Consider the following 23625-nt stretch of genomic DNA (forward strand, 5'->3'; position numbering starts at 1 on the left):
AACTGAAAAAATGTGAGACAATGCAGAAAGTCATGAAGCAATTACATAAAAAAACAATATTTTTAAGTGTTTATTGTCTATGCAATCAATTATGTAACTGTGTATGGAATTGTTCTGTTTATTAGCTGATGATTGGCTCAGGAATGAACTGAACCTTCATTAGACACCCATTTAGCTTCAAGAGCTGAATGGTCTAACGAGCTGCAGTTATTTTAACAGGTATTTTTTATTACCCATTCCCTATCTGCCCTTGATGGGGATTTGACATTGCAGAGGGCTAATTAACCTTGATGTACAGTCAAAGCTCTCAGATGCAACTAAGCCACTGAACCTCTCACATGAATCGCGGCTAATTTAGAAGAAGGGGAACTTTCGGTACTGATAGGAAGACACTTGTGAAAAGTAAATGTGCGATTAGCAGTCGTGTCAGAATCCTGGGCAACTTAGCTATCAATATGGCAGATGTATAACAGTAAATTATGTTCCCCATTCAGCCACCTTTTGGTAAAGGCATTACTGTTCTTTTTGCTCTAGAATATACATAGTCTCATGTACTTCTTTAGGTTGACGGCTAAAGACAGTGTTGACAGATTGGAAATGTCCAAGTATCATAACAGAAGCTCAACATTATCATATTTGGAAAAAAAATACATATCATAGATGTACAGAGGTGTAAAAGACTTGAGTCAGATTACTGTACTTAATTAATCATTATTTGTAGGGAATTTTACTTTATTTGAGTACAGTTTAAATTGACTACTTGTACTTTACATTTCTGAAGACAAAAATGTTACAATTAAGAGGGATTGCATGACTTACTGTCACATTCACTTCGTTTAGTTTTTGAAGTGTCATTTTTGGATGTCCTAAACGTATGTTATACGAAGAGAGATGATTTCGTTTACATGATTTAGATTTTAGTTTGTGTTCATCTGATGAATAAAAGTCATTTAATTGTTATTGCTGCACTACATATATGCGTTTGACCTGTGCTATTTCGTTTCAAAATTCTGTATGTCAGGAAAAAAAGTACTTCTACTTTTTTAATACAATTTAAAGTTGTGTTTTATGTTTTAAGATACTTGTACTTTTAATTGAGTAAAATTTTTACAGAGTATCTCTATAAATTTTTGAGTACTTTTTACACCTCTGGTCAATGCTGCGGAGTAACACATACCTGCGTGAATAATAATAGACATAAACTTGGAAAAGTTGCATAGTGCTGCTTCAAAAGCACGGCAAGGTAGACGTATGATCCACAGCTAGATGAATTAATATAGAAGCCCTATGATTAAAATGACCAACATTTAAAAATTTCAGAAAATATTGAAATTATTGTACTTTTTGAGATTTTTTTTTTCATTATTGATTATTGATTATTGTAAATATGTGATAATTAACATATGTCTGGCAACACTGGCTGGCTCACGTTTCAGGGCAAGGAAATGTTGCTGTGTAAAATTCTTGGAAATATTTTAACGATTCCATGAAGCAAACTTCAAATATTTCACATACTTTTTTAAAATCCAGCAGATAGTTGATCCTGATAAGTGCTCAATGTCACAGCTGTAAACAAGATGGCTTTCTTCTTTCTTAAAGGGTTCGGTGTCACGGCATCTTTGTTTCCAGGCAGAACTTTAAAGAATGTGACTCCCAAAAAACCTAGAAAGTATATATGGCTGTATCTGAAATCGCCCCCTATACCAGATGAAGACGACTTAAAATCTGCAGTGTTTCCAGATAATTATGCCATATGCATGAGATGTTTAGCCAAAGTTCAGTGGGTGTGACATCTAACATACATGACCAACCTGAAAAATAAATCTGTTTTATGTAGGACAATGTACGCACTAAACTGTCACAGCTTTATTTACTGGACTGGAGTGGAAGGGGCTATCAGATTCCAAAGCTAAGTGTGTACTATATATGCAGTATATATAGTGTGTCATTTAGGACACAACTTTAAGCATGTGAATATCTACCTGGTAGCGTTAAAATAAAAGAAAATATCCTCTGACCAAATCAAGTTAAATAATTCATCAAACCAACTTATTAATTACTATTTTAAAAATTAACAAGCAATACAATTACAAAAATCGTAAAAAGAAAACATTAGTAATTATAAAAAAAACAGTGCATGATAAATTACTCATTAAGTTTAATACTTAATGACAGGGGTTATGAAAAATGAATGAGCGATATAAATAGTATCATTTGCCTTCGTATTTGCAGTCACAAAATCAGATTAAAATTTATAAATGTAAAATGTCTTATTAAATCTGTATTTCCTTTCCAGCTTTTCAGTCAGTCTGTCTTCTCCTTTGGCTTCCATATACTTAGATCCATGACACAGTTCAGCTTAGCTTTTAATAGCATTAGCATACACACAATTGAAATTGCATCAACCCTTCAGCTCAAATGTGCGGGCAGCAGATGTGCTGTGCTAAAAAGCATAAAAGGGCAACGTTTTATGAAACTACTCACAAAGACCTTTCTACGTGAGACTGAGAGATCCGTGAATATCTTTCTGAATGACATTTTCCACACAATACTTCACCGGAACTTCACTGCATAAATTTACACATTGATGGGCACCTCTACGCGTGACTGCAGATCCCTCCGTGGAAGCACTGTATCCACCGCCACTGCCTTCACTCAAACTCAACTTTAAAAGTCAATGTCATTAATTAAAGGTTCGTACCAACTTGCTAATTACAGTGTTACGGGTTACAAGTTACCCAAAAATAAAAGTTCACTCCCCCTCAGGCACCCAAGAGCATCCCTTTTATTGAGTCTGTTTTATCGTCGAAATTAACAATACATCAAAAAAAGCTGAACGTATATAAGAAACAAAATCAATCATTAAGGTGTCTTTAAAAGTAAATCATTGCTTCTGGTCAAAAACCAATCCTTAATAATGCTCCCTTCAGTGAAAATATCCTACTTGTCGTCCTCTAACTTCAAACATATTTGTTTCTAATTGTTTTGGGCTGTTTTTGCTTGTAAAACATGCTTGATCTGTGCATATTTCCCTCATGATTCAATTACAGATAGAGGAGGATTTTAGCTAGAAGCAATGGTTTTAAATTTATTAACAACACACAGCTTTTTGGTTCACAAGACATTAATGAAAGCAGTCTCCTCTTAGCTTATATCCTCTGACATTTTTTAAACGATTTTTAATCCTCACGTTGTGCTTCCAGTTCATGGACTTTGTTTTGTTTTTGCGCTTGTCACAAATGACATCCCTCTTACCTTTCCGCATTCTGACAGATACCAGAAGTAAGAAAAAAAGTGTTTATTGTGTTTGAAATATGGATGTGTGTCCTACACAAATGCATGGTTTCGCTACAGGAGGGCTTCGTTCACCACCCTATTTTAGCTATTGCCTTTAAGATCATTTCTGGTAACAGCCTTTTGAGGTCTGCCGGTGACTGTATTTCTGCACAATCAGCTCTTTCTGAGTCAGGTTTCAGAGCAGTTCAAAGACTTGTATAGAGTCCCTTCTGTCATATCTTCAGACACTGCACATTACCTTCATCTCACTGATCCTGACATCTGACCATCCTCTTTGCCATCAGCGGAAAAGAACATTCATCTATGCGCCTGTCTCAAGCTCCAACTGCCAACTTTTGATATTCATCTCCTCCTACTTTATTAACAAGCAAATATTTCATAAAATTGGAATTAAGAGCCATGTATTAATAATATGCGGTGATAATGCTTGGTGATAAAGTGCAATGAGCTATCTCGTCTGTATCTTTCACTTTAAATCCATTTGTAATTTAACTTGTTCACAGTATGCCACGCATATTAGCTTTCAAGATTTATAGAGCTCTCTAAAGCATTTTACAACACATTAAACCTTCACTAAATCCATAGAGTAGTAAACACTACCATTTACTACCTGATTAAACGCCATTAATAGGCTATACAGCACAGTTACAGCACTGATGCCTTCATAAAGTCAGCAGTAAATTTATTGGCAGCAGCTCTGGGTGACAACAAGATCAATGGCCCTCTTGATCAAAATCACCCAATCAATCATAACTGCCCGAGATCTGAGATAAAACAACAAGACTGATGGTTTAAAGCTAAAGGCAATGCGAACAGGATTGCACCAATTTCTAGTGGCACCGAGTCCTTCTCAAAACTCATTTCTTTGGCAAATAGAGCACCGCTGTCTTATAAAATCAAATTCAATACCCCATCCACACAGAGAATGAATGATGTGACAAAACTAAAATGCCTCCATTATAATCAACAAACCAATCTTCAACAGAAGTGTTCTAGTTTAGTCACTCAGAGGAGACTGATAACCTAACGATGCAGCTTCGCGGCTTCTGGTGTATTCATTCAAGAGCAATTTATTGTAGAATTAACCCAGATAGGTGAGTCGGCCCCCGATCCTTTGTTTGGATCTAAAAAAGACCTTCAGTGATTATAATTTCCCCCGGTGTATATCCGGTGTATATCCGTATATCTCTCACTTTGCCAATACCAGCCATTCTTGAATGACTTGATATATGACAAAAACATTTACCAGCATGCTGTAGGCTTCAAAGACATTCATTTCAAACCGAAATTTTCCACACTTGTAGCATCGTAATATGTGAAGAGAAAAAATAATATTTTTATTCAGAATAAGCGGTGATAAAGTAAAAAAAAGTCACTTTATTTTTATTCGGAGTTAAAGGGCTGATAATCAAAAAATATTCTTTAAACAGCTGAGATATACTAAAAAGGAGTTGAAGCCAGCTTCCCTTTTAAATTTTTAATACTCAGTTTGACTAATTTGCATAAACCATTTTAGTCTGCAATCCAAAGATGATCACTGCATTAACAGAAATAGAATACTTAAACTTTAGTTATGGAGGCTAAGGGTAACTTTAAAATGTATGTCATTTGCAAACTCAGCTTAAAATATCGTGAAGAAAAAAAGGGAGGGAGGCTAATTTGAATTTAACCATAAATTTCATATTAGCCAGAATATTTAATGCCTAAATGGCAGGTTTAAAAAAATGCCATAGCTCTATGAACTGTTGTAAATGATCAGAAAGCCTGAAACAGAAAAGTGTACGCTAGATATGGGAAACCTGTTATCTTGAGAGGAGGATGTCCCACAGGTTCACTGTTATTTTTCCATACAACATATGGTGATTTTGTACCGCATTTCCATCCCTTTACAGCCCAGAAAAACAACAGTCGCACTTTAAATTTTAATTACAATCTGTCAACGCCAAACCAACTCATAAACAGCCAACTTCTTGTGTTTCTGATTATTTATTTTTTTATTGGCCAAACATTTTAAATAATGCTGCGTTTGTTCAGGGAGTGAGACATAAAATATGTTTTATAAGATAAACGCTACCCAACAATCTATTTAGTAAAGAAAAGAAAGCAAGCATGCAAAACGTGTGCTCAAACAACCTGTGCAAATAAATGAAGCACATTTTTCAGCATTACAGCTCCCAACAGGCACAGATCCCAACGGACTTCATCCGCAAGTTGGAGAACAGACAGCTCGGAGCCGAGTGATAATGATATCAGAGGCATTTGTGGCCTCTGCCAAAGTGTAAATTATCAGGCAACTGCATTAAAAACTATGAAATCCATTAAAGAGTGACTAAATCGAATGAAAACTGCAGTAAATGCTTAATATAAAGTCAATGAGTTAGCTGTCATGTTTTATTTTATTTTATTTTTTTTATATCTTTCTGTGAAATTTCTGTCATCGTAAATTATTCACCCTCATGTAATTCCAAACCTACGATTTTCTTTTTCTGTGGAACATAATGTAAGATATTAAAAATTACATCCGTGGTTTAATGTGATTTATCTGTTCACTGGAAGTTAAAAAAATGATTTTCTAAACCCACACAGTTCTACGAAGCACTTAAAGAACTGACACAGAGGATCTTCATCTTCACGTTTTAAAAGTAAGCTGCAAAACTTTCATTGAGATGAAATCCGTTTTATTATTTAAGACATAACTAATATTACTCAGAGCTGCTTAAGCTGTCTACGTCAGCCTACTACAATCTTCACTGAGTGGAGAGGATAAAAGTTGTTTAACATGATGTTAAACAACTTTCCTTCTTTCCGCATCAGCAAAAGTCAGGCCACAGGAAGGGCGTCGTGCGGTGTTTGCAACGGCTCATTTTGCACAGTCAACACTAAAGGTCTTTACTATGACAAAGACTGCTTTGCCTCAGAACAGCAGCGACTGCTAAACATAAGCGCGCCACTCAGTGCACCTCTAACTGCAGCAGCGTTTGGCTGAAACCCAGCTAAGAGCTGTGAGGATTCCCAGTGAGGAAACAGAGAGAAATGGATGTGACTGCATGGGCGAGAGTAATGGTGATCCAGCTCTCATGTGTAGCTTGCTGTGTTGACTTGGCAAAGGTAGTGGACCAAGAAGAGCTCAAATTTACATGATGATGGTCTGAAAATAACAGATGGAAAAAGAGGATCATAATGGAACCCAAATGCTTGCAGTCACGATCGGCTCGGAGAGGGTGCTCTTTTAAAAGGCTACGCGATGGGGTCATATATAAGCCAATTCATCTGCAGCAGCGCTGAGCTGAGCGACAGCAATATGGCAATGAAACAATGAGTTGAACAAAAAAATTATTGTTTAGCCGCTGGAAAAAAGAAAGGAAACCCTGGACTAAAGCCTTCAGTTTAGTACTATAAATTAGTAATGCAGTGCACATAATCAATCAGCCTTCCACAGGAGCAACAGTGTCATATATCAGAGTTGATGATAGAGGAGACCAGCGTTGTGATAAATATTCATGTACGTCATCAGGCCAAAAACAGGCTAGGGGCCCTCTATCGAGTTTCATATCGAAGTCTCAACAGGTGCTGCAACTCATACATACACACTCATATATAAACATAAAAAATAAGGCAACTTATTGTTGAGTTCTCTCAACAATAGTTTTTGGGTTTTTTTTTTTTTAACATAAAAGATACTGTTGAGCAAATCTAAATTTGATTATTCATGCAATGCTGACTGTCATATTTTGATAATAGAAAAGTTCTTGTCACAACAACTGCTGTCATTAATGTAATTCATTTTCTGTTTCTTGGAAGAAAAGAATGTTTAAAAAGTCACCGCGTTATCGAATTTATGCCTGTTTATGAATGGCAAGCGTTGTTTTAATAAGTAGACAACATTGTCTTTGCCTGTCAAACAGCTTAAAATAATCAAATATCCAGAAAAACAAGTTAAAAAAGATCAGCATTTTATATCGCAGCAAATAAATAACTAACAGTAATGATAAATCAACAACAAAAAAAGTCTAAAATAAGTTAGTAAACAGCAAAACAATAATCCTATAACAGTAACTGTATCATTTATTGATGCTGAAATGCATGCTGGGAACTCACGAAGCCTTAACGTTTCAACAATTTAGAATTTTCTTTGTTCAGACAAGGGTTTCATGTAATTTCAAGAAAATGGCCATTTTTAGTATTTGAGACTCAAAAGGTTACGTAAAATGGGAAATGGCCAGTTTTTACAGGACAGATAGATAGATCCTTCTTTTTACAGCACATCTTATAAATCATTATGGTCATGCTATTTTTGTACATGTCATATGATAATACCATGTTTTTGGATAAGTACATGGCATGGGGTCCCTGAGATTTGTATATAAATAATAAAAGTAACGTTACCAGTCTTACCTACCACCATTGCCAGGGAAGCCATACTAATAAAATGTAAGCCACTCTACATAAAAGCATATGCCAAATGAATAATTGAAAGGCACTGAACGCCTGGACTGAAGGTGCCAAACACATCTTAAAAACCCAATAAAAAAACACACTTTAGTACTGAGACATGAATGCAACACTAATCACATCAGCACATATGGCACTCCATATAAATGCCTAGGGAACCACATATTACAGTGGAGTGTGCTAACAAAGCCAGTAAACAACCAAAAGATTTAACAAATGTAACAACCTAAGCTGCTGTGTGGCATATTTACATAATCACGTGAACATGGCACACTATAAAAAACATGCAGGCTTTAAACAATGAGTCATTCAAGGTGCACACCTATTTCTTTTAAAGGATCATACAGTCATGGAGAACAATCAATGACCTTGAAGCCCTGTCATTTGCACAAGTACGTCCATTTTCCATATAGAACAAAAGGGGAATGGAGTGTGAATAATAAGTAAAGACCACTGAAGCTCATTTGTGGGCAAAACATGAGTGCGCTACAGAAAAGCTGTGTGGCTTCTCCTTGATGAAATAATAGATGAGGTCAAGGATAGTTTTTAGACTGCAGAACAAGAGTTATAAATGTGGGAGTTCTTGCCACTGTGGGATGTCAAAAAGAAAGATAAATGAATGTCAATAAATTAATCATTTGAACGATTAGAGGAAACCATTGATTATTTAACTTTAACTGCGATAACTGCTTAACCCAAATTTTCCTAGAACCAGCGGAATTTATGCTAACAAATACCTAATTCTATTTCATTTATAATTGAAAAACAATGAAGAAATGGGAGCTCTAATAGAAACTAATTTATGGCATATGTTTATGCATAACTTATGCTGATATATCAACTAAGGCTTATGCATACTAGATGTGAAATTCATCACATTCACTTCTGCTAACATATTCTCTAAAGGGGTCTTCATTCTTTGATCTATAGATTTATAATATAAGGCACTGTCAAACTATTATTCACAATTAATCGCATAAAAATAAATGTTTTTGTTTACATAATGCATGTATGTGTTGTGTATATTTTTTATGCATGTATATATTCCAGAAAAATATGTTATGTATATACACTAATATATATATATATATATACTGTATGTATATATATATATATATATATATATATATATATATATATATATATATATATATATATATATGTGTGTGTAAAACATATGAATATATGTACAAATACATGTACATTTTTTCAACATATGTAACCAAAAACAATTATTTTGAATGCAATTAATCGAGATGAAGCATTTGACAGCACTAATAATTTCAAGTAAAAAAATTAAGTGTATTAAGCACTGAGAGTTGCTCAGCGGAGCGCAAAAAGGCAAAAATGTCAACACAAATATGAACTGGCTGTATATAAGGGAGGGCAAAACAAGTTGACACAGTGATGAGAGTTATGCATTTCCGTTCCAGACAGCAGCTGTCAGAAACACAATATCACCTAGTGTTTCCTGATTATTTCCTGATATACGATACGAGCCTCATCATGAGAGCAGCCATCAGCTATGGCAGAGGCAATAAACAAACTCATGCATGTAGGATGATCCATGCGACCGCTGGCCTTTCTCTTGTGTACGCTCTGCGGCATGTCCGTCACAGTCTCATAATACATTATTGACTTTATTGACTTTTCACAGACTCTTTGCCTTGACTTGGGTTTCTGCGTACATATTATATTATCTTAGGGTGGACTGGAGTATTGTAGAAAGGGATTTGTATCGTTCTTTTGATACTGTGCTGTGACGTGATGCAATTTTCACAGCATACAGTAGTATTTTCAGTCCTTGTGATCCTTGCTGAAACATTCGATCTCATCTTTCATACTCAACCTGTCAAACAAGCATTAATACTTTTAACAAAAATGCATTTGCTGGATAAATCTCTCATCAGTCAGGTCATATTTACCGCATTTCATAATACAAACCAGATGGTAGCATTCATAATACCTTAAAATCTCAGTGCATTATAGTCCTGTTTAGCAAATTAAAGCTGGGTGTTCATATAGTTATCGATTTGTAATGATAAAGCAATCAAGCGGTTGAGAACTGCTATATGTCAAATAAGCTAAGAGAGGCCTGTCCTTGCATTGTGCCTAACAACGCCCTTCAGCCATGACGACCAATCAGAATCCAGGAACTAACCGTTTTATAGTGTATATACAGTATATAGTATATATGTAGTATACTCACACTCACACTTAATATACACTGGTATCATAACTGCTCTTGATTTGTGATTTTTGTGTTTGGGAAAAATTTTAAACAGACATACTTTAATCCTGAAATTGCTTTTAAATGCTCCCACTGATTTCAAAGCTACTCTTTAAAGTGCAATACAAACAGCAGTGAAAACCACTCGATCTTAAGAACAGCATAATTGCTTTGCAGCAGCACTGGATCACGTCAGGCCCGCTGCCGCTCAGCAAACACCGCCCTGACACCGAACTATGCGCGGTGCTACATTACAGTGGAGGGCTCTCACACATTACTAGTGCTGACAGTACGGCAAAACGACAACGCTCTCCCAAAGCAGCCCGCAGTGACAGCTCTGCAGTCACAGTCCCCAAATACGCTGCATTTAAATGCATGAAATCCCAGGTCTGCGTCTCACTGAGCCATTCTGGCAGGTCTTCAGAGACTTGTGGGACATTCTTCCCACTCTGGGGGAACCGTAATGATAAGTCTGTGTGCAGGGACCTCAATTATTCATTTGTGGAATGTGAAAATGTAATGCAATCGTGCATAAAGAGCTCTTTAAAGAAAAGAGAAGGAGCGGTATTAAGAATGATCTGTACCTGAGGGGAAGGACTGACTTTCACATGATGTGAACTGACTTTAAGAATGTATAACTCTTCTAAAAACTGTGGTAAGCTTTTAACCAAGACCAAAATTAAAATTTTATCTGCTTTTCCAACAACACAAAAGCAAAATGGGGGCAAAGAAACAATGTCATATTCTAGTAGCTTAAGGGTTTATGAGAGACTGTTGAGAAGAGAGTCTCCCGTTCTAATTCATTAAGGGGCAAACTTTGAAAGAAAAGTCCACAGAGTGCTGTGCTATTACAAAGTGTGCTAAAATACTTAGCCCTATTTCCTCTTTTGTAATGCATTCAACAAGGGTCCCATTTGGGCTATAACCATTTGCATATATCCTCTTTGTCAATAAAGGAGAAAAAAAGATTACCGTAAATTCTGGACTATAAGCCGCTACTTTTTTCATAGGTTTTGAACCATGCGGCTCATACAAAGGTGCGGCTATTCTGCAGATTTTTTTTTTTTCACCGCTAGGGGCGCTCTAACCAGAATTAGAATCAAAACTAAGACAAAATAAATGCAAAGATGAATACGCTAGTTCAAGAAGAATACGCTAGTTCCTCTTTAGCAGATATAATTCGGTAGAAGCGGATAGAAGGACGACAAATTACCAATCCTGTCAAACTCTATCTTTTCAAATCCTCACCCCTTCATCATGGAACCCACACGAAGAAGTTCGTATGATGCAAGTTTTAAGTTGAAGGCCATCGATCTCGCTATACAAGAAGGAAACCGCGCTGCTGCTCGAAAGCTTAGCGTCAATGAGTTTTTTAAATAGAGCGGATGTGGTTTATATGCAGGTGCGCTTTATAGTCCAGAATTTACGGTATACAAAATGCAAGACAAATTAAACCCTTTTGAGAGTGAGAGAGTGTGGTCTTAGGTCAACAAACAGATTTTCTGTAAACATGTATATTTAGCCAAAGGAAATTTTAAAGGCATAGTACACCCATTAATGAAAATTACATTTACTAAATTCTGAAGCCAAAATTAAGCCAACCTAGGTGTATCTGAGTTTATTCTTTCAGGAGAATACTATCAGAGTTACAGTAATGCCTAACCATACATCATTTTGACAGATCAGTGAGGAATATTTCAGTATTTTAACTTGAGTTTGAAATCAGGGTTGTATTTAAAGCTCACAGTTTTTGTCGATTCTATCCTATGCATTTAGAACCACGTCTAATGTCTCTTTATTTGTGTTATTGTATAAACACATTGTCACTTTTTTTTCATATGAAAAAGATCACAAGCAAAAATATTCATTTGATGCCATTTGTAAATTACATTTACAAATTATAAGCCAACCTAGGTGTATATTTCAGGAGAATATATATATATATATATATATATATATATATATATATATATATATATATATATATATATATAAATAATCTATTACGGAATGCATAAGTAATAATAATTTAATAATAATTTTATGGAATAATTTGCCACCTTAAAACACTAGGAGTACTGCAAGAGAGCGCTAGCACAGTACAAATAAGTGTAAACTGAATGTAGACATGAAAAGAGAAACAGAATTATTCTAATGTTGACAGAAAGCTCTAAGATAAGGAAAACTTGAAACAGCAACGGCCAGTTAAATATATTTTTTACAGTGCTCTTTCAAAGAAACTTGTTAACTGGGCTACTGTGAACAATAGTACTGCTATTCTAAAGAAGACAGGTCTTGGGGGTAAAATTCATTAAAAGAAGAAAATTTGAATTTCAGTATATGCTAAAGTAGTCTTAATAAACCCAAATCACAAGAATTCTAGCTTGTTTTAAAAGTGCTATATGGCGAAGGCCTAACAAATGAGCAGAATCATTAGTACTTCTGTTAGAGAATATCTAGCCTACTAGGCATGGACGACTTCAGGCCAGTTGAGATCCTTGGACAGACAGATGGCAGGGATTGGAATTGAGCCTGAACTGTTAATTGTTATCTATTTTTTCTAGCTTTTCAATGGCATGCACACCATGTTAAGATTTCTGCTCCAAATAAAATATTTTTTTCAAATACATATTTTCTGTCACAATTGAAGCCCTACAGTTTCTACGTTTATGGAGGTAAAAACAAACCAGCGTTGATTTAACACTCCAAACGTCTCAAAGTGTTCAAGGTTGGAAATTGTCTTTACCCGAGTCATTCATGAGCATTAAGATGTTTTTAACTAATTAAAAACCTTTGTCGAAGTACAGGTTAGGATCTTTTTCTCCTTTGTGGTTAACGCTGAGCGTGAAATATCTCAGAACGGATTACTATGTGAGTGATCGGTTCGAATGATTCAGACAGATTCCATACGCCGGTTTGTATATGAATATGTATATGAAAAAATGCATTTTAAAGCCTGACTGCATGGCAAACTGTAAGGCGTAAGTTTTAAATAAAATCATATAATAAATGAGTAAACATGTATAATATATTGCATATACTGTATGCCTATAAAACGTTAACATCAAACATTTTAAAACAAAAACTCCACACACAGTCACATAAACTATGCACCTTAACACAGCCAGATAAAATGTTCATTTTATACATGGGCTAAACAGTAATTAATAAGGCGCGAAGCATGATTTATTCTCCTGCATCCACAATACACTGATTATACTGTGAGAATCTGCATTAAAGTGAGGCTGGCTTATGATTCTGCAACCTATGCAAAATAACAAAAGGCAGAGCTGGAGGAATTACAAAAAGACTTTGGTGGATCTCTGTGCATTCAACAGGATTACAGTATAACAACAAAGATCTGTAGAGGGTCTGTAAACACCCACTGCAGACTTTCAGATAGATGATGAATACTTATGAATTATGCAGTTCATTAATCATTCTCATACTGCATAACATTCAGATCTAGTCCCAAATTATTTACTTTTCAGCCAAAAAAAAGCCCAAAAGTCTTTTGAGTGAGCAAAAAATGTAGGCTATCTTCAAAATAAGTTGATTAAAACAGATCAATGTATAAAACCATCTGACTGACTTAACCTTTATTTTTAAGTAAAATTAAAAATGTAATGATATGAACCATTGAAATGATGTTCTGCATTGAAACAGTATATAATTTATGCTAATTAATGCTAATTCATGGAGAAACTTTGTCACCACATACCATACTTCTAGAATGCCTTGATATGCTTCACATTTGAAAGTTTTCGTGTCAAAGTTCACCAAAAAACAAAAGTGTCACAGCACAAAAAAAAATGCTTACACAAAGACTTCTCGTGTTTTATTTAGGAGCACGTAGAAATACACAAATGCATTTTTTAGTAAGTCCAAACCGTAAGTCAACATTAACACGCAAACACCGAATAAAATGTGACAGCTCACTGAAGCACACAAGCCCTTGCTGTATGAAACATGCACACTTTGTGGAACTACACACAGGTGACCAGACACATCCCTCAGTCAGCAGGTCCGTTCTGTCTCTCCAGACCATTTGAACGTCTGTATCTGTGCTGTAAACAATCTCAGCATAAATAATGGTGTAGAACCTGGCACTGCAAAGACCCCTGTGGGAGTTAGCGGTGTTGTCTGTGCTCTAGAGACTTTTCCAGCTGAGATAATCGCAGACCCTGTTATCCCAATCCGGCCCCCCTGAGCTGAGGTTATGTTTCTGAACTGTGGAGGTGAGCCTTCTAATGTTTGGTTCAATATTCATCAAAAAATCATGATGTGCTCAGAGCATGCTCTTACACAAAGGTAGCCTCTAACGTACATACAAAACATTTTCTAGGAAATATGAAGGGAGAAAGCACCAAAGACTTAATCGAATACAATTCTCTGAATTGAAGATCTCCAAGCTAGGCTGCAGGCTAAACATTCGGTTCACAAGATTTCTTTTAAGCATGCTTCAAAGAAGTGAAAAGATTTGTACTGTTGAGTCAGTGTGCATCAGGACCCTCAGTTTTGTGGAAATCATGCAAACGGTTATTCCGCTGCTTTAAACTCCAGGAAAATAAACAAATACAAAAAAGATTAAAAACACGTACAAGAACTAGACCATTAATTCATTTTCTGACAATTTAAAGAACACACATTATTAGATATACTTTGAATCGGAAACACTTATATCAGCACCGCATTTAAACGGCAGCCAAGACACTAAAAAAGACCTTCAGTAATGTACAAGCACAAGGAAAAAAGGGGTCCATGAAACAAAGAGGTGGACATCTAAAAAAAAAAAGAAAGGTAATAAAAACATGCTGACTAATGGGTTCTGAGAATAAAGACTTTGAGTCACAGTCCGGAGCTGTCTGGAAGCTGAGCTAGCCGACAGTGTGTCAAGAGAGAGATGTGATCTGGGAAATACAGCCAGCGGCGTATCCTTTATTATATGCTTTACTTTGCCTTTTAATAAAATATTGAAAACCAGGAAACTTTGTTAACAAAAAGAAGAACACGATAATGACACTTGACTAAAAAACTGCCGTGTACTTCAGCAGCAAGGCTACGTAAGGACTAAGGTGCTGCTGGCCCACTCAGATTGACATTCAATTTAGGCGTATATTTCTGCCCTTTTCTCTTTCAGGCAAAACATGACAATGTCGCTTTTAGCTTTTAGATTATATAAATAAATAATCTCACGCACTGTAAAACGATGTACTTCAGTTTAAGAGTAGGCACTGAGGTCCACCCTTTTTCACCAAGGTCCGGTTAATGTATTTATTTATAGCCTCACCACTAATGTGCGACACTAGTTTAAAAAATGAACAATTTGAAGAAATAAAAAAAAACAACGATTATAGACACTCTTACAAAGACCATTTGTTTTATTTAAAAAAACATGGAGACTTTCCATCATCCCTTTAAATCTACTTTTCTAAAGTTCTCCCTCAACAGCTCACCCAGAACTCCACGAAATTAGAATCAGAAAACAAACGTCCTCCTTCGTTCACAAGTCCATTCAAAAGATCGCCGGTTTTGTCAACCAGAGAGAAACCTTACTATATCCTTTAAACAAGATTTAGGTTTTAAATTGCACAGTTTTGTGAATTTCCTGAGGCTCGGCGAGGGAGCCTTAAAAAAAGTGAATGTTTTGGGAGAAAACGATACCCCAGCACACAGTGCAATGCGAGTTCTAACTATTAAAGCGCTACCTCCCGCTGTGGTGTTTATTGAAGTGTAGGGCTCTCAGCTGCACATGTGATGGTAAAATTGCTGACTCCGACAGTGAGGAAACCTAGCTGTTCCCACAGTAGATGCCACAGGAGATGAAAGATTTCCGAAGATAAAAATCTAGGGCAAACTTAGATTGTCACAAGAAATCTTCTTTAGGTGAAAAGAGAAGATAAGTGGAGAAACTAAAAGATTCTTTCCTACTTGCACATGGTCTCTGACAGAGACCTGCGAGAGGCCTCTGACGTCCCTAGAGGACGTTCGTGTCTGAAAGCATCAATCTCCTTCAGCTGACGGGATGGTGCCAAAATCCTCTCTCAGCACAGAGAGCAAAAACAGCAAACTTTCTCGTCATCTCATGTCAACTCTAGCAACAAGCAAGACAGCAATATTAAAGTTGTTAATCTAGCTGAACAATCTTATGGTACATCAGTGGTGACTTGATGACTTGTTTTGCGATTAAAAACTAAGACATGGAGTTGAAATACAGCTTGAAAACCTGTTACACAAACATAAAAAAACCTGTTACACAAACACAGCATAAAAAGATCACATTTTGCTTGGAAAACTTTAAAAAAGAAAAACACTATGATGCTTTTATAACTTATCTGTCTGTCTGAGGATGTCAGTTTGAATGCTTTCCTAACAAAATTGAAAATATAGCTGAAACAAAAGCTCATCTATACTAAAAGGCAAATCATAACATCCATTGTATCAACAACTTTTTAGGCACAGTGAACAATTAGCTATTTTTGAGAGTCTTCAATTATGAATTATGTCTGCAAAGTTCAAGTCCAGGTTAATGTGAACTAACAAGCAATTAAATACATGCATTCCTAAACAAACAAATTATTAAACCCTGGCAAAATGAGCAGCACTGATTGAACTCCAATAGACAGGCAAATTAGGCCAATGGACAAAGGCGAGTAACTCTTAACAAAAGCTGCATCATATCTGAACCTGCTTCCCTCCACACAAAAGGTCACGAACTCACAAACAATTGGAAAAGTTCACATGCAAAACAGAAGCAGAAAGTGTTGGAGGATGTGTTTGTGACTAGCACACAATGATGTATCGCTGTGCCTTTACTTTCCAATTATCTTCCAGCAGACCTACTGTCTCCTCTGCTACTAGTCATTAGGTTTTCTTTTATTAAAAAAAATAACTACAGCTAACTTAAAAAGGGATTGTAGGCAAACAATTAAAGCTACAAATGAATGCCATTCAAATGCCAATTAGAGACACAATAATTGTAGGCAATGCTTGACCCAGCCTACTTAAAATGTACCTAAATAGCCAAATAACAACCGGCTTTTGTTTGTTTAAAATGTGTCAGATAGCTGTGGTCCATCTGTGGTTCTTATGAACTTTAGGCCAACTACTGTTTTCAGAAGTTTTCACAATTTATTTATTTTTTTTAATTTAGCCTAATGCATTTATCTTAATCTAGTAAACAATGCTTCGCTGTTTTAATTAAATAATCTCTTCTCCATTGCATTGGCAATTAATATGGTTCTTTTGGTTACAATGAAAAATGCATGAAGGTTAATGCATCCGGACGTGTAAAGGGTAAATAAATAAATAAATAGCAGCAACATTGAGCACCCCTGCTACAGTGAGAATATACTGTGTCTCACGTTTGGATTTATCACTCATTGATTATGCTCTGCTTTGTTTACAGTCAAACTAATAAATGAATATGAATGTTAGTTCCCTCGTTTAATAAAAAACATTTAAAATACAATTTTACAGACAAAAATCTGAACATAACCTAATTTATATATATTTTTGTTTGTCTATTTATTTATATTTGTGAACAGCTCACAAAAAAAAAAAAAAACGTTAATTCAAGGTCATTTGATCAACCTCATTTATGCTGAAGATGTGAGGACCCTTACAAGACCATAATAGAATATCTTCTCCCTTTGTTTTCTCTGTTGTTTTCTTCCTTTTGAACGGAGGCAGTCTGTACCAAGTGTTATTTTTTTCTTCATTATACTGTATGATGAATTGTTTGTGAAAGGTATATTGCAAACAAAATAAATTGTACGTAGCAGGTCAGTAGTAACCAGAGCCTAAGGTCACAACTACCTCTAATGTGGAGCAGCTATAAGAAACTCAATACTGTGTTTCATTTCACACCCTGCCAGGATATATGAAGATGAGGCCCTACTACCCATGAGGACCACAGTCCCTCACGACAAACGATTCTCATTTAACCTGATATGTTGGTATGATATTCCCCATGCTAGTTTCTGGAAATCATCTGCAAGCACATCAACGATGGGTGAGGAATCGCTAACATTTATCATCACATTAAAATGACTTTAAATATCTGGGCAAATTATATCTAACAGTCATAACCAATCTGCTATAAGAGATGAGCATTCTGTGTGTCTGAACTATAGCTCGTGGCTCTTGTAGATATTTGAAGTATTTGTCTGAATACGCACCTATGGATGCGGGTTTTTAAAATCTGATTTTCTAGGGTCCATCTGTTCATGTGAATTCACTTCATGTGAATAATCCTATTATCTAATTAATTAGGCATGTTTCGTCATCATTCTTCCAGCCAATCGGATGATTTTTCTTTGTTTAACAGATGTAATTCTGTCCTGGGGCCGATGAGGCAGAGCTCTTACAAATGGAACAGAACGACCAATATAATCATTCTATTCATATTTTTAGGTTGTCAGAGCTTTTGCTTGAGATGCTTTATTTTGGCCACTAGAGGTCCCTATAGAGCCTCATGTCTGCATTTCGTTTCTAATCAGTGCAACTGCTTTCACATGTGCCTTGTTTTAGCCTATGTATTTAAACAGAGGACTTTCTTTGGGTTCTTTGCTTGGATATTGATGTTCCTTAGCCAGTCCTGTTGTAAGTCTGCTCTAGAACGTATCTTGACAAATCTCTTGTTTCTATGTTAAATTAAGCTTGTTTATTCTCCCTGAATTTTGGAGATGTTTTTGCTTTTTTGGACTGATGATTATTATTTTTGACCTTCTCTAAGAAAAGGGATTTTTTGTTCCCATTGCCTTTTTCTCATTAAACTTGGCTGAGTTAATCCAAGAACGCGTCTCACTATTGGGTTCAACTGTCTTCTGTGGCTCAGAGGTAGAACATAAGACTCTCCTGCCAGAGACCCGGGTTCTAGTCCCAGTCCTGACAGAATATCCAAGCCAACTATGAACCCAGAGACGCCTAAACCTGAAGAACTCCTTGCCACAGTGGCTCAGCATGAGGCCTCAGTCCAACGGCATGAATCAGTGTTGCTGCAGCAGGAGACCTTGATGGTTAAACACTCACAAGTGCTATCTGATCTCATGACCTCTGTTCGCCAGATCTTTGACCGCTTGCCTTCTACCTCAGCGGCGGCGTCTCTACTTCAGCTGCCCCTGTACCCCTCTGGATTCTCGAGTGCCCACTCCCTTACTGAACCTCGCCTACCTCCACCACAACGTTTCTCAGGTGATCCCAGTGCATGTGATGGTTTCCTGACTCAGTGCTCTCTCTCATTTGAATTGCAACCATCTTCCTTCCCCTCAGATCGGGCCAAGATCGCATATGTTATCACCCTCCTTTGGGCAAGGCTCTTTCGTAGGCAACAGCAGTCTGGAAGGCCCAGACACCTTTCTGTTCTAGTTATTCGGCATTTGAAAAGGAGTTCAAGCGGGTCTTTGACCACCCCCTCAGTGGCCGGCAAGCCTCTAAGAAACTTCTCACTCTTCGACAAGGTAATGGCAGTGCAGCTGATTATGCCATTCAGTTTCGGACAGTTGCTGCAGGAGCGGCTGGAATGATGAGGCCCTAATGGTGTGTTTCCTGAATGGTTTGTCAGAGGCAATCAAGGATGATCTGGCTACCAGAGAACCTGCTCACGATCTTGAGACTCTTATGGATCAAGCAGTTAGGTTGGATAATCGTCTGAGGGAAAGAGCCTGAACCGCCCACCTGGTTACACATTCTCTGCTAGTCCGTCTTTGCCTCAAATGTTACCCCAAGATTCCTCGGAACCCATGCAATTGGGTAGGACTAGGCTTTCCCCAACAGAACGAGATCGTCGTATGAGAGATCGTTGTTGCCTCTATTGTGGTTTACAAGGTCATTTTCGCTCCACCTGCCCTGAGCTTTCGGGAAACTCCCGTCCCGTACAGGCAAGGAAGGACTGTAACGGAGTTACCCACACGACTTCACCTTCCAACTCTGGATTGCTCCTTCCCATCACTCTCACATTTGGAGACCAGAAACACCAACTCCAAGCTTTGATTGATTCAGGAGCTGCTGGGAATTTCATAGATATTTCCCTTGCCAAGAGTCTCAAGATCCCTAATTATTCCCTTCCTGCCCCTCTAACCGTCACAGCCCTGGATGGAAGACCGTTAGCTCCAGGGAAAGTAACTCACCTCACCTCACTGCTTGGTCTTATCGTTTACCAGCACCAAGAGAGAGTGTGCTTTCACCTCATACAGTCTCCAGAGTTTCCTGTTATCCTCGGTCACCCCTGGCTCCTCCAGCACAATCCACACTTTGACTGGTCCACTGGCGCAGTCCTCAGTTGGGGTCCCACCTGTCAGACTACCTGCTTAGCCCAGAACTCCCTTGACCCTATTCTCGAGTCTCAAGAGTCCCTAGATCTGTCTCAAGTACCTGCCCAGTACCATCACCTCAAAGCAGTATTCAGCAAGAGGAAGGCCACCTCCTTACCACCTCATCGCCCCTATGACTGCGCCATTGAGCTACTCCCAGAACCTGTCCTCCCAGAGGTCGCATATTCTCTTTATCTCCCCGAACGAACTGCTATGGATCAATATATTAACGAAGCCCTTGCAGCTGGTATCATCCGGCCATCCACTTCCCCTGCCGGAGCTGGGTTTTTCTTCGTTGGGAAGAAGGATGGTGGACTTCGGCCATGTATTGATTACAGGGGTCTTAACAAGATAACTATTCAAACCGCTACCCTTGCCACTAATGGTTACTGCCTTCGAAATACTGCAAGAAGCTTCCATCTTCACTAAGCTTGACTTGCGCAATGCCTATCATCTTGTGCGCATCAGACAAGGAGATGAATGGAAGACCGCATTCAACACGCCCACGGGGCACTATGAGTATTTAGTTATGCCCTTTGGTCTCACTAATGCCCCTGCAGTGTTTCAAGCCCTTATCAATGATGTTCTCCGCGACATGCTCAACCAGTTTGTGTTTGTCTATTTAGATGATATCCTCATCTTCTCGAGTTCCCCCCAAGAGCATGTAAGACATGTGAGTAAGGTCCTCAGGCGGCTTCTTGATAACAATCTTTATGTTAAACCGGAGAAGTGCGCATTCCACGTGACCGAAGCGCACTTCCTGGGGTTCATCATCAAGCCTGGAGAGGTACAAATGGACCCTCAAAAGGTTCAAGCTGTCGTGGACTGGCCCTCCCCCTCATCAGTAAAAGAGGTACAGCGTTTCCTTGGCTTTGCCAATTTTTATCGCAAGTTCATTCAGAACTTCAGTACTGTGGTGGCTCCTTTGTCTGCCCTAACCAAGGGGAACACAACCGGTTTTCGCTGGGGATCTGAAGCCGAGTTGGCGTTTGGGAAATTAAAGAGCCATTTTACCTCTGCACCTATTCTCATTCTCCCTAACCCAGATAAACCCTTTATTGTGGAAGTCGATGCTTCAGATGTAGGAGTTGGAGCAGTGTTGTCCCAAAGGGGAGAGGACAACAAGCTGCATCCTTGTGCATTCCTTTCCCACCGCCTTACGTCGACTGAAAGGAACTATCATGTAGGGGATCGGGAGTTACTGGCTGTTAAGCTAGCGCTGGAAGAGTGGAGGCATTGGCTTGAGGGGGCTAAACACCCATTCCAAGTACTCACCGACCACAAAAATCTGGAGTATATTCAGCAGGCAAAACGACTCAATCCCCGCCAGGCACGCTGGTCCTTATTTTTCAACAGATTCCAATTCATCTTATCCTACCGTCCAGGTTCTAAGAACCTTAAACCTGATGCGCTGTCCCGAGTATATGTAAAATCCCCTCAGGAGGATTCTATTGCGTCAATAATCCCTAGTTCCAGGATAATTGCTCCTATCAGGTGGGATTTGGAAAATACGGTAAAACAAGCCCAAGCCCAAGAACCTGACCCAGGTGGTGGGCCAACTCGCTGTATGTTTGTCCCCAAAGCTGCCCGCTCCCAGGTCCTCCAGTGGGGACACTCCTCCCGTCTCACGTGCCATCCTGGCACTTCCCGTACTCTCGAATTTCTCCTGAGACGGTTTTGGTGGCCAACTATCAAGGAGGATGTGACTGCATTTGTAAATGCCTGTCCCACATGCAACCAAAGTAAGGTGTCTCACCAGTCTCCTCAGGGGGCTATTGCACCCCTCACCATACCTCATAGACCTTGGTCTCCTCTTTCCATAGACTTCATCACCGGACTTCCTCTATCAAAAGGCAACACCACTATTATGGTCATAGTTGATAGGTTCTCCAAAGCGACCCGATTTGTCCCTCTGCCTAAACTACCTACTGCAAAAGAGACTGCCGAACTAATTATAAACCATGTCTTTCGGGTCTTTGGCATTCCACAAGACATTGTCTCTGACCGGGGACCCCAATTTTCTTCCAGATTCTGGCGGGCATTTTGTCAGTCTCTGGGGCTACAGTGAGTCTTTCCTCTGGGTTTCATCCAGAGTCCAATGGGCAAACTGAGAGAATTAACCAAGATCTTGAGACTACACTGAGGTGTATGGCAGCTAACAACCCATCCTCCTGGTCTTCCTCCTTCATTATGTGGGCTGAATATGCACACAATACCCTCCGCTCCTCTGCTACAGGCATGTCCCCTTTTGAGTGCCAGTTTGGGTACACCCCTTCACTATTCCCTGAGCAGGAGGTGGAGGTTGCAGTTCCTTCTGCCCAACAATTTGCTAAACGCTGCCGCCAGACATGGAAAAGGCCGAGCTAAGCTCCTTAAGGTTTGTCAACAGTACCAGCACCAGGCTAATCGCAGCGCAGACCTGCCCCCAATCTGCGCCCGGGTCAAAGAGTTTGGCTCTCCACAAAGAACATTCCCTTACGGCTAGAGTCCCGTAAACTTTCCCAGAGGTTCATTGGCCCCTTCAAGATTGCCAGGAAAGTTAATCCAGTGACTTATCGTTTATACCTGCCTAAATCTTTAAAGATTAATCCGACCTTTCATGTCTCTCTGTTAAAGCCTGTTTGTCATCTCCTTTTCTTGCCACAGGTAAACCTCCCTCTCCTCGTATCATTGGTGGTCAGCCAGCTTACACAGTCCACAGAATACTGGACGTCCGTCGAGTACGTGGGTCCCGGCAGTATCTTGTGGACTGGGAAGGCTATGGTCCTGAGGAGCGCTCCTGGGTTCCAGCCAAAGACATCTTGGACCCAAATCTAATTCGAGAATTTCATGCTCGCAAGCCCAGTCATCCTGGATGGAACGCCAGGAGTCGTTCCTAGAGGGAGGGGTCCTGTCAGAGCTTTTGCTTGAGATGCTTTATTTTGGCCACTAGAGGTCCCTATAGAGCCTCATGTCTGCATTTCGTTTCTAATCAGTGCAACTGCTTTCACATGTGCCTTGTTTTAGCCTATGTATTTAAACAGAGGACTTTCTTTGGGTTCTTTGCTTGGATATTGATGTTCCTTAGCCAGTCCTGTTGTAAGTCTGCTCTAGAACGTATCTTGACAAATCTCTTGTTTCTATGTTAAATTAAGCTTGTTTATTCTCCCTGAATTTTGGAGATGTTTTTGCTTTTTTGGACTGATGATTATTATTTTTGACCTTCTCTAAGAAAAGGGATTTTTTGTTCCCATTGCCTTTTTCTCATTAAACTTGGCTGAGTTAATCCAAGAACGCGTCTCACTATTGGGTTCAACTGTCTTCTGTGGCTCAGAGGTAGAACATAAGACTCTC

At 38.5% G+C, this 23625-nt stretch overlaps 1 long non-coding RNA gene across 1 annotated transcript; it reads left to right on the forward strand.

Moving 5' to 3' along the window:
- Window positions 1-1051: 1051 nt before the first annotated feature.
- On the forward strand, window positions 1052-11811 carry LOC122351147. The gene is made up of 4 exons (XR_006251705.1): window positions 1052-1061; window positions 3993-3998; window positions 6516-6518; window positions 11720-11811. It is a non-coding gene; the product is annotated as an uncharacterized LOC122351147 (long non-coding RNA).
- Window positions 11812-23625: the final 11814 nt, after the last annotated feature.

The sequence above is a fragment of the Puntigrus tetrazona genome, chromosome 9 (assembly GCF_018831695.1).
Source record: "Puntigrus tetrazona isolate hp1 chromosome 9, ASM1883169v1, whole genome shotgun sequence".
Lineage (NCBI taxonomy): Eukaryota > Metazoa > Chordata > Actinopteri > Cypriniformes > Cyprinidae > Puntigrus > Puntigrus tetrazona.